Consider the following 15,902-nt stretch of genomic DNA (forward strand, 5'->3'; position numbering starts at 1 on the left):
TAGATTATTTGGTTGTGCATTGTGAATTCCACAAGGGCAGATTTCCATTACCCGATCTGCTGTAAACCAGGGGTCCCCTGTACAGAGAAAGAAGCACAACCATCCAGTTGAGGTTTGCAAAGTTCTGGCATAACTTCCTCGCTTTTGAACTGGATATCCAACATTCCCAGTGGTTGTTACAAGTGCCTCAGCACCAGATGGTTCACAAGACCCCGAGCCCTCATGGTTTGGTTGAACATAAGGTAAGATATCTTTATTAGTCACATGTACATCAAAACACACAGTGAAATACATCTTTTGCGTAGAGTGTTCTGGGAGCAGCCCACAAGTGTCGCCACGCTTCCGGTGCCAACATATCATGCCCACAACTTCCTAACCTGTACGTCTTTGGAATGTGGGAGGAAACCAGAGCACCCAGAGGAAACCCACGCAGACACGGGGAGAACGTACAAACTCCTTACAGACAGCGGCTGGAATTGAACCCGAGTTGCTGGCACTGCAATAGCTTTACGCTAACAGCTACTTCTCGAATGTTGTTGAATCTGCACTCATCGAGACAGGTGGAGGGTATTCTATTGTGCTCCTTGACATCTTGTTGATGGTGTCTTTAGGGTGTCAGGAGATGAGTCAGTCACTGTACCATAGCCAGTTTCTGACCTGCTCCTATAACCAGCATATTGGTATTGGTTTATTATCGTCATATTGCTACCGATATACATCACTAGGGCCAGGAGACATTTCCAACCCATTTCAGCCGTGCACTGTAGGCGACAGGCCTTACAGCAAACAATACTCTATACTCACTTTTTTAAATATATAATTCTGTGGTGTTGGGTGTTGTTGGCCATTATTACCCATCCCTTGAGAAAGTGGTGATGAGCTGCTGCCGTGAATGGCTTCAGTCCCTCTGGTAAAAGTGTTCCCACAGTGGTGTTGTGAAGGGAGCTCCAGGAATTAGACCCAGCAAACATCCCCAGTTCTGACCTTTTGATGGAAGGAAGATCATCAATGAAGTTGCTGAAGATGATTTGGCCGAGGAACTCTAGCTGCATCTTGGAGTTGGGGTACTTGACCTTCAACAACCACAACTATCTTCATTAAGCCAGATTCTCACCATTGGAAGTTTACACCTTGATTCTCAATAACTTAATTTTTTTCTGAACAATGCCACATTGGATTAAACATGCTTTGATGTCTCCTGTTGAACAGTGCAATACAGCACACAGTCAAAACAGTCTACTCAAAAAGGTGCTCAATATACTAAGGCAAATAGAATAAATAAATGAACCTGTAGCACCTCTTTCCCAGTGAAAACATCAAATTGTTATCGCATGGTTACACAATACAAACCTTACAGTGGTGCAGCTAGTAGACCCACTGCCTCACAGTGCCAGAGACCCGGGGTCAATCCTGACCTCGGATACTCTCTGTGTGGAGTTTACACGTTCTTCCTGTGACCACGTGGGTTTCCACTGGGTGCTTTTGTTTCCGCTCACATCCCAAAGACGTGTGGGTTGGTGGGTTAATCGACCACTGTAAGTTGCCCCCAACGTGGAGGTGAGTGGTAGAATCGGGGGGGGGGGGGAGGGTGAAGTTGATGCAAGTGTGGGGAAAATAAAAAAATGGGATTAATGTAGGATTAGGGTAAAAGGGTGATTGGTGGTTAGCACAGACCTAGTGGGCCAAAGGGCTTGTTTCTATGCTGTACCTCTCTCTGACTTATGAATATAATCAGTCCCAGTCACTCACAGCAGTGTACGTCTGACAGAGGAAGTACTCAATCATCTTCTTTCTGGCCTAGATTAAGACAGTCACTTTATGCATTGATTTTGGCACAAAGGTTCAAAAGAGACCACCTCTGACCTGTAAACCATGGATTCTATGAGTAATGTGTCCCATGCTTTGATAGATATGTAGCAAGATATCATTGGCTATTACAAAGACTTTCTGCCACATTAAAGAATTTTTAAGTCAATGTTTTTGTGCACTATGCAACTAAACTTTATCTGAAATCCAATTTCTAATCATGTTGGCTTAATCTGGGTCTGTCATGCAAGTGCACAAAGTTCCCAGAGATACCCAGTGTTGTCAGAGAATGTGTGTTGCTTGCTATAATATCACTTACACAAAATTCGCTTGCCTGAACTGGTGAGTGTTGAAGTCTTGTTCACTACTGGTGACAGGGACTAACCTTGCCTCGTCCATTGTCATGAAGTCCTTCATTAAGTATCTTCCTTGGTATTAGCTAATACCAATACCACCACGCACTGACATTGGTATAATTGCTCCACGCGTGTTTGGTTGTCTCCCACGGCCACCCCAAACACAACACCCTCATCCATTTACAAGCCCTGGAACTGATATCCCATTGTGGATCCATCAGCTCTCATCCCTCTTCCTAACACCCCACTCAACTTCAGAACATGGAACAGAGAACATTACAGCACAGTACAGGCCCTTCGGCCCACGATGTTGCGCTGACACTTTATCCTGCTCTCATATCTATCTGACCCTTTCCTCCCACATAGCCCTCCATTTTTCTCTCATTCATGTGGCTATCAAAGATTCTCTTAAACGTCCCTAATGTACCTGCCCTCTGCCGGCAGTGTGTTCCATGTAGCCACCTGATATCCCCCTTATACCTTCCTCCAAACACCTTAAAATTATGCCCCCTCATGTTAGCCATTTTCGCCCTGGGCAAAAGTCTCTGACTGTCCACTCGATCTATGCCTCTTATCATCTTGTACACCTCTGTCAAGTCACCTCTCATCCTTCTTCTCTCCAAGGACAAAAGCCCTAGCTCACTCAACCTTACCTCTCTGCTCTTGAACTCAATACCCCGACTAATGAAGGCCACAAACCATACGCCTTCTTAACAACCCTACCAACCTGCGCAGCAACCTTGAGGGATCTGTGGACGTGGACCCCAAGATCCTTCTGTTCCTCCATACTTCTAAGAGTCCTGCCATTAACCTTGTATTCTGCCTTCAAATTTGACTTTCCAAGGTGAATCACTTCACACTTTTCCGGCTTGAACTCCATCTGCCACTTCTCAGCCCAGGCCTGCATCCTATCAATGTCCTGTTGTAACCTACAGCAACCTTCTACACTATCCACAACACCACCAACCTTTGTATCATCAGCCAACTTACTAACCCACCCTTCCACATCCTCATCCAAGTCATTTATAAAAATCACAAAGAGCAGGCAGTTCCCCCCCCCCCCAGCTTCTACCTCCACCAACTGGTCCTCCTCCTCCTCATTGCCCCAGTCCTTCCTCTGCCCTCCCACCCAAAATAAAACATAGCCAGTCACCAATCTGACACCCAGATACAACACAGGCGAAGGACCCCTACACCTTTCAGCTCATCGCCCGGCTCAGAAGAAGTTCTGGTCCATTGAATGCAAGCAGCACCGCAGCGTTGAATGTCAGCCACACAAAGGAAAAAAGCCTCCAGTAAGAATGGACGGGAAAAGCAGCCAAGTCATAAAAGTTAACAGATGCAGGGCAGTGCTGGGCAGATGAAACAATGCAGATGTTCACAACAGGATATATAAATCTAGGTTGTACACACACACACACACACACACACACACACACACACACACACACACACACACACACACACACACACACACACACACACACACACACACACACACACACACACACACACACACACACACACACACACACACACACACACACCTGCCTTCATAGCAAGATGCAAAACCCATTTCAGTTTTGTCTTAAGGCCAGATTGAAACCGGAAAGATTCAGTCCTGCAAATCTGATGGGCATACTTAGTGGTTGAGGCATTTTGTCTTTCTTTCAGTTGCCATATCATTGACGGCTGCCTGACATCACTGTGACTGAGGTGTGGCTTCAATCCAGTCATGCTTGAGGTCTGCTGTACTTTGAAACTGTCAGGCCTCTTAAAGTACCTCCTTGAAGCATATGTTCCCAACATCTGGTTTCAATTTCTTTTCTTAAATAATCTGTGTCTAAATAACAATATTTGTACAACATCTACCAAGGTTCATTTCATATTGTTTCCTAATATGCTGGAGGTGAAGTCAGATAGTTTGTTATAAAAACTGAAAAAGTGTCAGAAGTTTGGCAGCAGAGCTTCACATGGTCTCTCTCGATGTATAATCCTGGATAAGTACAGATGCATTTTCTGGTCTGTCAACAATTTTCTAATGTTGCTTCCAAGGTTGACAATTATGTCTGAGACTGGAAAATGCTCCATTATTTTTTCACCGTACTACCAGATAATGACATCGACTTGTGACCAATTTCCTGTTTGAGATGCATTTTATCATGACTCCTTTTCCAAATTGTCAAAGCTTTTGCAGGTAGATATATTTGCTGCTGCTATTCACAAACTTGCATAGACTCAGGGAAGAATCAGGGGTAATGGAAGAGAAAGGCGTGCAATTTTTGTAGCTCTTTTTATGACCTCATGGATTCCAAAGGAATTTTACAATCACTGAAATACCTTTGAAGTGTAGTCACTGGTATAGTGCAGGAAATAGCGGTCATTTTGTCCACAGCAAGCTCCCGCAAACAGCAATGGCTGGATAAAAAGCTAGCATCAGTAACGATGACCGTGAAACAGATGGGTTGTTGTAAAAGTTCATCTGATTTGCTGAGGTCCTTCAATGAATCTTTACCTAGTGTGACAACAGCCCCGCCAATTTCATTTGCTCCTCACTGCCCTCTGCAATGGGCCAGCTAAGGTTTTCTAGAGAGGATCTATGGAGGTAAGAGGGCCATCCACCGATCGACAATTATCATCGTTTCTTTGTGTCATGTATCTGATATGTGAGCCACAGGACAACATTCAGGCCATCAACTCTGTGCTATCTCCTAGATGAGCGTTCTCATCAGTCCCATTTCCCCACAGTCCTGAAAGCTAATCTCTTTCAACTGTTCATCCAATTCCCTTTTGAAGAAGCTGTTTAATTTTATTTCCACTGCATAAAAATATTCTTACATCCCCCACCACCCCTACTCCCTTGACTTTGCTGTTTAATGTGCTGTTGTCCTTGAATTATTCGCTAAGCTGGGAACAGCTTCCCTCTCCCTGCCATATGGAAACCTGTCATGGTCCTGTATGCCTCTATCAAATCTCCTCTCAACCTTCTTGCTTCAAGGAGAACAAAGCCCGCAACTTGTCTAACCTTGTAGCTGGAATCTCAGTCTAGCATTGACATTGATTGAGAGGACATTGAGACAATCTTCCCCCAGACCTTGGCTGATTTCAAACTGGAACATATGCTGGGGCATCCTTGGATAATCTACAGCCTTCACACCATATTGCCCTCATCCTGAACAAGCAATTAACTATATTTTGTTGGACCCCATTTAGACGTAAATGTTCCATCTGGAAATTTACAAAAAAATGCTGGAGGAACTCAGCAGGTCAGGCAGCATCTATGGAGGGAAATAAACAGTCGACGTTTCGGACCAAGACCCTTCATCAGGACTGGAAAGGAAGAGGGCAGGATCCAGAATAAGAAGGTGGGGGGAGGAGGAGGAGCACACACAGGCAGGGGATAAGTGAGTTCAGGTGATGGGTGAGTCCAGGTGAGAGGGGGAAGCTAGGTAGGTGGGGGAGGGGGAGAAGATGTAATAAACTGAGAGATGATAGGTAGAAGAGGCCAAGGGCTGAGGAAGGAGGAATCTGGTAGGATGGGGCAGTGAACCATGGAATTTGAAATATGGAACCATGGGCAGGCACGGTAGTGTAGCGGTTAGTGTAACGCTATTACAGAGCCAGCGACCTGGGTTCAATTCCAGCCACTGTCTGTAAGGAGTTTGTACATTCTCCCTGTGACTGTGTGGGTTTCCTCCGGGTGCTCCGGTTTCCTCCCACATTCCAAAGACGTACGGGTTAGGAAGTTGTGGGCATGCTACGTTGGCGCCAGAAGCGTGGCGACACTTGCGGGCTGCCCCCACAACACTCTGTGCAAGGATGCATTTCACTGTGTTTCGATGTACATGTGACTAACAAAGATCTCTTGTCTTAAAGGATGGAGGAGGGGAGGAGAGGAGATGGGCAGGTGATCAAGGTGGGGGAAAGGAGCCACAGGAATAAGGGAAGACAAAGGATTTGGGGGGGGGGAAGAAAAAGAAAAAAGAAGGGATGGAGTTACTGGAAGTTTGAGAAATCAATGTTGAGGCCATCAGGTTGGAGACTCCCAGGGTGGAACATGAGGTGTTGTTCCTCCAACAGATTCCAGCATCTGCAGAATTTTTTGTGTCTCCATCTGGAAGTTGCAGCTCAAGAAGAGAATAATGGTCTTGAAAGCACAGGACCTTCCCATGTTGCGAACGCCTGACTCAAGTACAGCCTGTAAATACGAGCGAGCATTTGGGAGACCAGCAGGATGATCTACAGGTCATTCAGAGGTACAGATCCCTGCTGTAACCTGGGAATGACCTGCAGAAGGACACTGATCCACTTGAATGCTGGTTAGGTTAAATTATGGGGACAGGTGACAGGGACTTGTATTCTTTTGCATTGATAAGTTAAGGTCTAATCTGTTCGACGTGTTTAAGGTATATTGAAAAGGTAGGTAGAGAGAATTTCCTTTGGTGGAGGAGTCCAAAGCAAGGCACCAACAGAAAGTGGAGGGAACTCCCTCCCCAAATAGTTATGGATACTGGTGGGGTGAGAAGGATGGTCCATCAACTGAAAAAAACGAAGATTCATGTATAAAATAATGAATGATATAGACAGGGTGAATGTTAGATGAGAGAGCTTTATTGGTCTCCTTCGTCTCTTTATAAAGAGATGTTGCATAAGTTGGGACTTTTTTCCCTGGAGCGTAGAAGGCTGAGAGGTGACCTTATAGAGGCGTATAAAATCATAAGGGGCATAGAAAGGGTGCATGTGCACAGTCTTTTTCCCAGGGTTGGGGAATAAAGAATTAGAGGGCATAGGTTTAAGGTGAAAGGGACCTGAGGGGGCAACCTTTTCACCCAGAGGGTGGTCAGTATATGGAGTGAGCTGCCAGAGGAAGCGGTTGAGGCAGGTACATTAACAACATTTAAAAGGCACTTGGACAGGTACATGGATAGGAAAGGTTTAGAGAAATACAGGCCAAACACAGGCAAATGGGACTAGCTTAGATGGGAAACTTGGTCGACATGGACCAGTTGGGCTGAAGGGCCTGTTTTTGTGCTCATGACTCTAAGACTCTTGTGACTCTATAATGTTTTTTTGTTAGTCAATGGGATACAGAACCAAGCAGGGTCGGTGGATGAAGATTCAGATCTTCCATGATAAAACTAGAAGACAGGACACCTAGAGTGTGGTGAGGTCAGACCCAGAGTACTGTGCACAGTTTTGGTCCCCTTATTTAGGAAAGGATATACTGATATTAGAGGCAGTCCAAAAGTGATTCATTAAGTTGATTCCTGAGATGAGAAGGTTGTCATATCACGTGGCTAAAATTTATATTCTTTGGAGTTTAGAAGAATGAGGGGTGACTTTGTAGAAATGTATAAGACCCTTAGAGATCATGACAGGGTAGGTGACAGGATGTTCCCACCAGTGGGAGACTCGAACAAGGGGACATGGTTCCAAGGTTTGGAGGGCAGTCACATCAAACTGAGGCGTGTAGGAACTTCTTCTCACAGAGGGTGGTGAATCTCTGAAATTCCTGAGCTTGGAGGGTGGGAGCAGGTTGAATTACTACAGGTGTTTAAAGAAGAAGTAGATAAATCTTAGTGTAGTGGTTAGCGTAACGCTATTACAGCGCCAGTGGCCCGGGTTCAATTCCCGCTGCTGTCTGTAAGGAGTTTGTACGTTCTCCCCGTGACTGCGTGGGTTTCCTCCGGGTGCTCCAGTTTCCTCCCACATTCCAAAGATGTACGGGTTAGGAGCTATGGGCATGCTTTGTTGGCGCCGGAAGTTTGGCAACACTTGCGGGCTGTCCCCAGCACGTTCTCAGTAACATAAAAAGACGCATTTCACTGTGTGTTTCGATATACATGTGACTAATGAATAAATATCTTAAGACCTTGGAATTGATGGCTATGGGGAACTGGAACAGAGGAGAATGTGAGGCCTGGAGCAGATCGGCCATGACTATATTGAATGGCAGGGCAGGCTTAAGGAGCTGAATGGCCTCCTCCTGCCTCCATTTTCTTGGCTCCCAATAAGAGGGACAGAGGTTGAGAAGATCAAGGAAGAGTTGTGTAATGAGTCTGATGTTTTCAAAGACCAACAAATGGAAAATGGAAGGAGCTGTCAACCTGAATCAGATGGTGCTTCTCAACCTGTTGATTAATTTGGATCCGATGAGTAGCCCCATCCATTCCCACGTTCCAATTTTCCCGAAGTTCAGAAGACTACAAGGTAGATGGATGTGAATCCCCATTCACCCTTTAGACTCCAGTTGGAGATCTAAACTTTTCATTCTCTCAAATACAGTTTGAGGCATTTTCCATGAACATTTTATTGCCAAACAGGTTTACTTACTATTTTTGCTTTCGTCTGCAAAAAAAATGTGATCTTGTGATCTTGATAATATACTGGACTTTTCCTTAAGTAAATTTGTGTGAAATTAGCAAGGAATTCCAAAATGCCATTGATCCTAGAATGGTTCCCATAGATTGGAAGTTGGCGAACGTTGCCCTTCTGTATAAGAAGAAGGAGGGAGAAAGAATCCAAGGAAATATAGACCAGTAAGCTTGACATTAATTGTAGGGGAAATGCTGGAATCTATTATTAAGGAATTGGTAACAGGACTCTTGGAAAAAATAATAGGACTGGTCAGAGTCGGCATTGATTTATGAAAGGGATCTCATGTTTGACAAATCTGTTGGATAAGTTTGAGGTTTTAACTGGCAGAGTAGATAAGGGCGAATCAGTTCATGTGTATTCCAAATTTCAGAAGGTCTTTGATAATTTGCAACTCAAGATGTTATTAAACAAACTCAGAGCTTTGGGGAAATAAACTGGCATGGGTTGAATGACTGGTTAACAGGCACAAAGCAGGGAGTCGGAACAAACTGGTCATTTTCAGGCTGGAAGGCTGTGACCAATGAAACTCCAAGGGATCATTGCTGGAACCCCAGCTGTTCATAATCTATAGCGATGATTTACATGAGGGGATTATGTAATATAGTCATAGTGTTATACAGCACAGAAACAGGCCCTTCAACTCAACTCATCCATGCCGACCAAAATGCCTAGCTGAACTAGTCCCATTTGCCTGCATTTGGCCCATATCCCTCGAAACCTTTCCTATCTATGCACCTGTCCAAATGTCTATTAAATGTCGTAATTGTACCGGCCTCTACCACTTCCTCCGGCAGCTCGTTCCATATACTCACCACCCTGTGTGAAAATGTTACCCCTCAGGTCCCTTTTAAATCTTTCCCATCTCACTTTAAACCTGTTCCCCCTGGTTTCAGACTCCCCTACCCTGTGGAAAAGACAGAGATCATTCACCTTATCTATGCCCCTCATGATTTTATAAACCCCGAGAAGGTCACCCCTCAGCCTCCTAGCTCCAGGAAAAAGGCCCAGCTTATCCAGCTTCTCCTTACATCAAATCCTCCAGTCCCAGTAGCATCACAGTAGTGTAGCAGTTAGGGTAACGTTATTACAGTGCCAGTGACTCGGGTTCAATTCCGGCTTCTCTCTGTAAGGAGTTTGTACATTCTCCCCGTGTCTGCGTGGGTTTCCTCCGGGTGCTCCGGTTTCCTCCCACATTCCAAAGATGTACGGGTTAGAAAGTTGTGGACATGCTATGTTGGCGCCGGAAGCGTGGTGACACTTGTGGGCTGTCCCCAGAACATTCTACACAAAAGGTGCATTTCACTGTGTGTTTTGATGTATATGTGACTAATAAAGGTATCTTATCTTACCTCATCTCATCTCATCTCATCTCATCTCATCTCATCTCATCTCATCTCATCTCATCTCATCTCATCTCATCTCATCTCATCTCATCTCATCTCATCTCATCTCATCTCATCTCATCTCATCTCATCTCATCTCATCTCATCTCATCTCATCTCATCTCATCTCATCTCATCTCATCTCATCTCATCTCATCCTCATAAATCTTTTTTGTACCCTCTCCAGTTTAATGGCATCCTTCCTATAGTAGGGTGGACAGAATTGTATGTAGTACTCCAAACGTGGCCTTGCCAATGTCTTGTTCAGCTGTAACTTGAAGTTCAAACTCCTGTACTCAATATCCTGAGTGATGAAGGCAAGCGTGCCAAAGTGCCTTCTTCACCACCCGGTTTACCTGGGTCACCACTTTCAAGGAACTATGTACCTGTGCTCCTCGGCCTTTCAGTCCTAGTTAAGTGGTGATGCAAAGCTCTGTGGCAGTGTGAGGGAGATGCAGAGAGCCTCTGGGGGATGTGGATAGGCTAAGTGAACGGGCAAGGACATGGTAGATGGAATATAATGTGGAAAAATGAAGAAATCAATCTGGGTAGGATAAATAGGAAGTTGGAGTATTGATTTAATAGTCAGAGATTGAATGGTGTTGGCATTCAGAGGGAACCTGGGTGTCTTTGTACATGAATCACTGAAAGTTAATACATAGGTTCTGCAAGCAATTAAGATGGCAAGTGGTATGTTGGCCTTTATTGCAAGAGGATTTGAGACATCTTGTTCCAATTATATAGACCCATGATGAGACCACATCTGGAATATTGTGTGCAGGTCTGATCTCCCTACCATAGGAAGGATATGCATGTGATAGAGTACAGCGAGGCTACCAAATTGATTCCTGGGATGGGAGGTTAATGTATGAAGAGAGATTAAGCAGACCAGGGCTGTTCTGTCTAGAACTTAGAAGAATGAGAGCTGATCTCATTGAAATGTGAAAAATTCTTTACCGTGCTTAACAGGTTGGATACAGAGTTGATGTATGACTGTGGTATCCAGAATCAGGCATCACGGTCTCAAGGAAAGGGGTCAGCCATTCAGGACTGAGATGAGAAAAAAATTGATAAACCTTTGGAGTTCTCTACCCAAGAGGACTGTGGAGGTTGAGTCACTCAATTATTCAAGACAGAGATTGATAGTGTTTTGGATATTAAGTGAATCATGGACTATGGCATTAGTGTAGGAAAGATGTTCTGAGGTAAATGATCAACTACAATCTTTTTGAATGGCAGACTAGCCATGAAGGGCTGAATGGCCTATTCCTCCTAATTTTTTACATTCCGTTGTTCTTAATAGTTAGTTCATTATCGATCAACACAAAGTATATGGTGTAGAAATAAAACAAAATGATTCTTCAAGGATATATGAAAGAACATTTTGAATCAATGACACAAGAAACCACAGATGCTGGAATCTGGAGCAACAACCAATCTGCTGGAAGAATTCAGTGGGTTGAGCAGCGTCTGTGGGAGGAAAGGAATTGTTGATGGATTGGGCTGAGACCATGCATCACACAAAAAGCTGGAGGAACCCAATGGGCCAGGCAGCGTCTATGGAGGGAAACAGACAGTTGATGACGTTTTGGGTCAAGATCCTTCATCAGTCCTGATGCAGGGTTTCGACTTGAAACGTCAACAGTTCCTTTCCCCCCCACAGATGCTACTCGACACATTGAGTTCCTCCAGCAGATTGGTTGATCATTTTGAATTGATGTTGGTTTGTCAATGATCTCTGATCAGTTGACAGCATCCAGGCATATTGAGTTTGCCAGATCAGGCCATTATGCAACTTTGTCCTAAACTCCCTCCTGCCCCAAAAAATTGCTCTTGAGGCTTGAAGTCAATTTAAGATCTCAAAACTAGAACACAGACATAGAACATAGAACAGTACAGCACAGGAACAGGCCCTTTGGCCCAAGATGTTATGCCAAACTAATTAAACACCTAACTAAATTAGTTCCTTCTGCCGACATGTTCCCATCCCTCCATGTTCTGCACACCCACGTACCTATCTAAGAGCATCTTAAACTCCTCTAACGTATTTGCCTCCACCACCACCCCTGGCAGTGCATTCCAGACACACACCACTCTGTTTGTAAAAAACTTGCCCCACACATCTCCTTTGAACTTACCCCCTCTCACCTTAAATGCATGCCCTCTACTATTAGAACATTTCAACCCTGGGAAAAAGATACCGGCAGCCTACTCTGTCTATGACTCTCATAATTTTATGAACTTCTATCAGGTTCATCCCCTCAGCCTCCGCCGCTCCAGAGAAAACAACCCTAGTTTGTCCAACCTCTCCTCATAGCACATGCCCTCTAATCCAGGCAGCATCCTGGTGAACCCTTTCTGCATCCTCTCCAAAGCCTCCACATCCTTCCTGAGAGACCAGATTTGAATGTAATACTCCAGATTTGGCCAGAGTTTTATAAAGCTGCAACATAATTTCCTGACTCTTGAGCTCAGTGCTTCAACTAATAAAGGCAAGGATGCCATATGCCTTCTTTACCACCCTATCAACCTGTGCAGCTAATTTCAGGGAGTTATGGACTTGGACCCCAAGATCGCTCTGTACATCAATTCTGATAAGGGTCCTGCCATTAACTGTGTACTATCCCTTGACATTTGATCTCCCATAGTGCAACACCTCACACTTGGCCAGATTAAACTCCACCTGCCATTTCTCTGCCCATATCTGCAACTGATCTATACCCCGCTGTATCCTTTGGCAATCTTCTACACTATCCACAATGCCACCAATCTTTGTATCATCTGTGAAGATACAAAGATGGAACTAAGATGGAAAGACCTCCATTCGGTAGATATAGTAAGAAATGTTACAGTAATGATTTTCAGTAAATGCACTTGCTGGAAAATGTTAGTCCTCTCAGTTATGGTTAACCATAAAACCAGCCGATTTCGTATTACTGTCAAATAAATTTGAACAATATTTGCAGCTGCCTGTATTTCATTCCAGAGATAAGGGGGTTAGCCCATGAGGAGAGATTGAGTCGCCTGGGACTATACTTGCTGGAATTCAGAAGAATGAGAGGGGATCTTATGGAAACATATAAAATTATGAAAGGGATAGATAAGATAGAGGCAGGAAGGTTGTTTCCACGAGTAGGTGAGACTAGAACTAGGGGATATAGCCTCGAGATTTTGGGGAATAGATTTAGGACGGAGATGAGGAGAAACAGCTTTTCCCAGAGTAGTGAATCTGTGGAATTCTCTGCCCAGGGAAGCAGTAGAGACAACCTCATGAAATATATTTAAGACACAGGTAGACAGATTTTTGCATCATAGGGGAATTAAGGGTTATGGGGAAAAGGCAGGCAGGTGGAGCTGAGTCCACGGCCAGATCAGCCATGATCTTATTGAATGGCGGAGCAGGCTCGATGGGCTAGATGGCCTCCTCCTGCTCCCATTTCTTATGTCCTTATGTATTGTGGTGTCTCTGAAACTGTTTGACCAAAATCTACTGTAAAGATGTTGCTTCAATTATGGACAGGGCAGTTTACTGCGTAACAAGCTTACCCCTTTGTCGTCTATTTTTGACTTAACCCCTTTGTCGTCTATTTTTGACTTAAAGTTTCTTAACAGCGATAGCCAAGTGCAAGTGCACACACACCGAGACTGTGTCAGTCAATGCCCAGTAGTCACTATATTAGTTCAATTTTTGTGGAATTCTGGACAATTATTATAAATTGCATCTAGCAAACATCTCGAGGGGATCCAAGGAAGAATTCTGCAGGATTGTTTGGGTTAAGTTTGTAATAAAAAAAAGTTATATTTATGTTAAGTCCTAAATTTGTCCAGATAATGAAACTGACTCCTTTTGGGAAGGGTTTGCAAGCAGACTTCAAAAGCAGAGATGTTGTTGCAGTTGGTTGCACATGAGGTAGCAGCCAGTGGAAGATATAAACATACTGGTTCTGCAGATGTCTTGCATTAAGAGTACAGTATCTGTGAGGTTTAGCCTGCAGCAGTATTTATTGCTTTTTACAGGGAGAAAAATCTTCCAGAGTGAAATGGATCCAAGGAGGATAAACTGCAAAGGGGAGCTCAAATGGAAAAGAATCATGGAGTCAAAGCATGGCAATGTAACAACAGGAGCTGGCCATTCAACCCCTCAATAAATTCTGCTGTCTATTTGGAGTGCCTTGCTCCACTTATCCAAAGGCTCAATATTTCTCACTTCCCCGATCCAACAAAATCTTACAATCTTGGTTCTGAGATCTTAAATTGAATCCCCAGCCTCAATAATGTTCCCAATGCTGCTCACCAGTTTTTACAGATCCATAGCAAAGCATCCTATCCGGATGCATCACAGCTTGTTATGGCAACTGCTTTATCCAAAACCATAAGAAATTGCAGAGAGTTGTGAACACAGCCCAGTCCATTACGAAAACCAGCTTTCCCTCCATTGACTCTGCCTACACTTCCCACCGTCTTGGGAAATCAGCCAACATAATCAAGGACCCCTCCAAACCTGGTCATTCTCTCTTCTCCCCCCTCCCGTCGGGCAGAAGATACAAAAGCTTGAGAACACGTACCACCAGGCTCAAGAACAGCTTCTATCCCACTGTTATCAGACTCTTGAACGGACCTCTTATACGATAAAGACTACCTCGTCGTGGCCCTTGCATTTTATTTGTCTACCTTCTCTGTAACTGGAACATTGTATTCTGCAGTCTGTTTCCTTTTTGTACTACCTCGATGTACTGATGTATGGAATGATCTGTCTGGATGGCACGCAAACAAAAACTTTTCACTGTATCGCGGTACATATGACAATAATAAACCAATTACTAATTACCAATTACCAGTAGCAACTTTTTGGGGTGGGAGTTCTGGATATGGTTGCATGATGGTGATTGGATGCCCATCCAAAACAACATGTTGATCTGGAGCCACGGGTTCAAATCCCACACTGGCAGCTGAATAATATATATTCAAGTGATTAAATTTGAGATTAAAATAAAAGATAAGATAAGATCTCTTTATTAGTCACATGTACCTTGAAACACACAGTGAAATGCATCTTTTACATTGAGTGTTCTGGGGGCAGCCCGCAAGTGTCGCCACGCTTCCGGCGCCAACATAACATACCCACAATTTCCTAACCCATGCGTCTTTGGAATGTGGGAGGAAACCGCAACACCCGGAGGAAACCAATGCAGACATGGGGAGAAGGTACAAATTCCTTATGGACAGCGGCCGGAATTGAACCCGGGTCGCTGGCGCTGTAATAGTGTCACGCTAATGGTAACAATGAAAACAATGAACCCATTGGGTTCACTGATGTCCTTCAGAGAAGAAAATCTACCATCCTTACCCACAGACCTGCATGTCGTACAGTCGATAGAGTCATGTAGCACGGAACAGACCCTTTGGCCCAACTCATCCATGACGACCAAGAAACCCAGTTAAGCTAGTCCCACATGGCCCATATCCCTCTAAACCTTTCCTATCCATGTATCTGTCCAAATGTCTTTTAAATGTTGTTACTGTACCTGCCTCAACCACTTCCTCTGGCAGCTCATTCCATATACACACTGCCTTCTGTGTGAAGAAGTTGCCCCTCAGCTCCCTTTTAAATCTTTCCCCTCTCACAATAAACTAGTGTCCTCTAGTTTTTGATTCCCTTTCTCTGGGAAAAAGACTGCGGGCATTCACCCTGTCTATGCCCTCCATGATTTTATATACCGCAGTAGAGTCACCCCTCAGTCTCCCACATTCCAATGAAAAAGTCTGAGCCTGCCCAACCTCTCCTTTGAGTTCTGGCAACATTTTCATAAATCTTCTTTGCATTCTTTCCAATATGTGAGTCCAGGCTTTCAACTGCCCTCTGAAATGGCCAAACAAATTACTCAACACAGGGCAACTCGGAATGGAGAATAAATGCTGACCTTGCCTATGATGTGCATGTCCTGTGAATGAATAAGAAGTAAAACTTCCACCACTCTGT

Source organism: Pristis pectinata, chromosome 9 (assembly GCF_009764475.1).
Source record: "Pristis pectinata isolate sPriPec2 chromosome 9, sPriPec2.1.pri, whole genome shotgun sequence".
NCBI lineage: Eukaryota > Metazoa > Chordata > Chondrichthyes > Rhinopristiformes > Pristidae > Pristis > Pristis pectinata.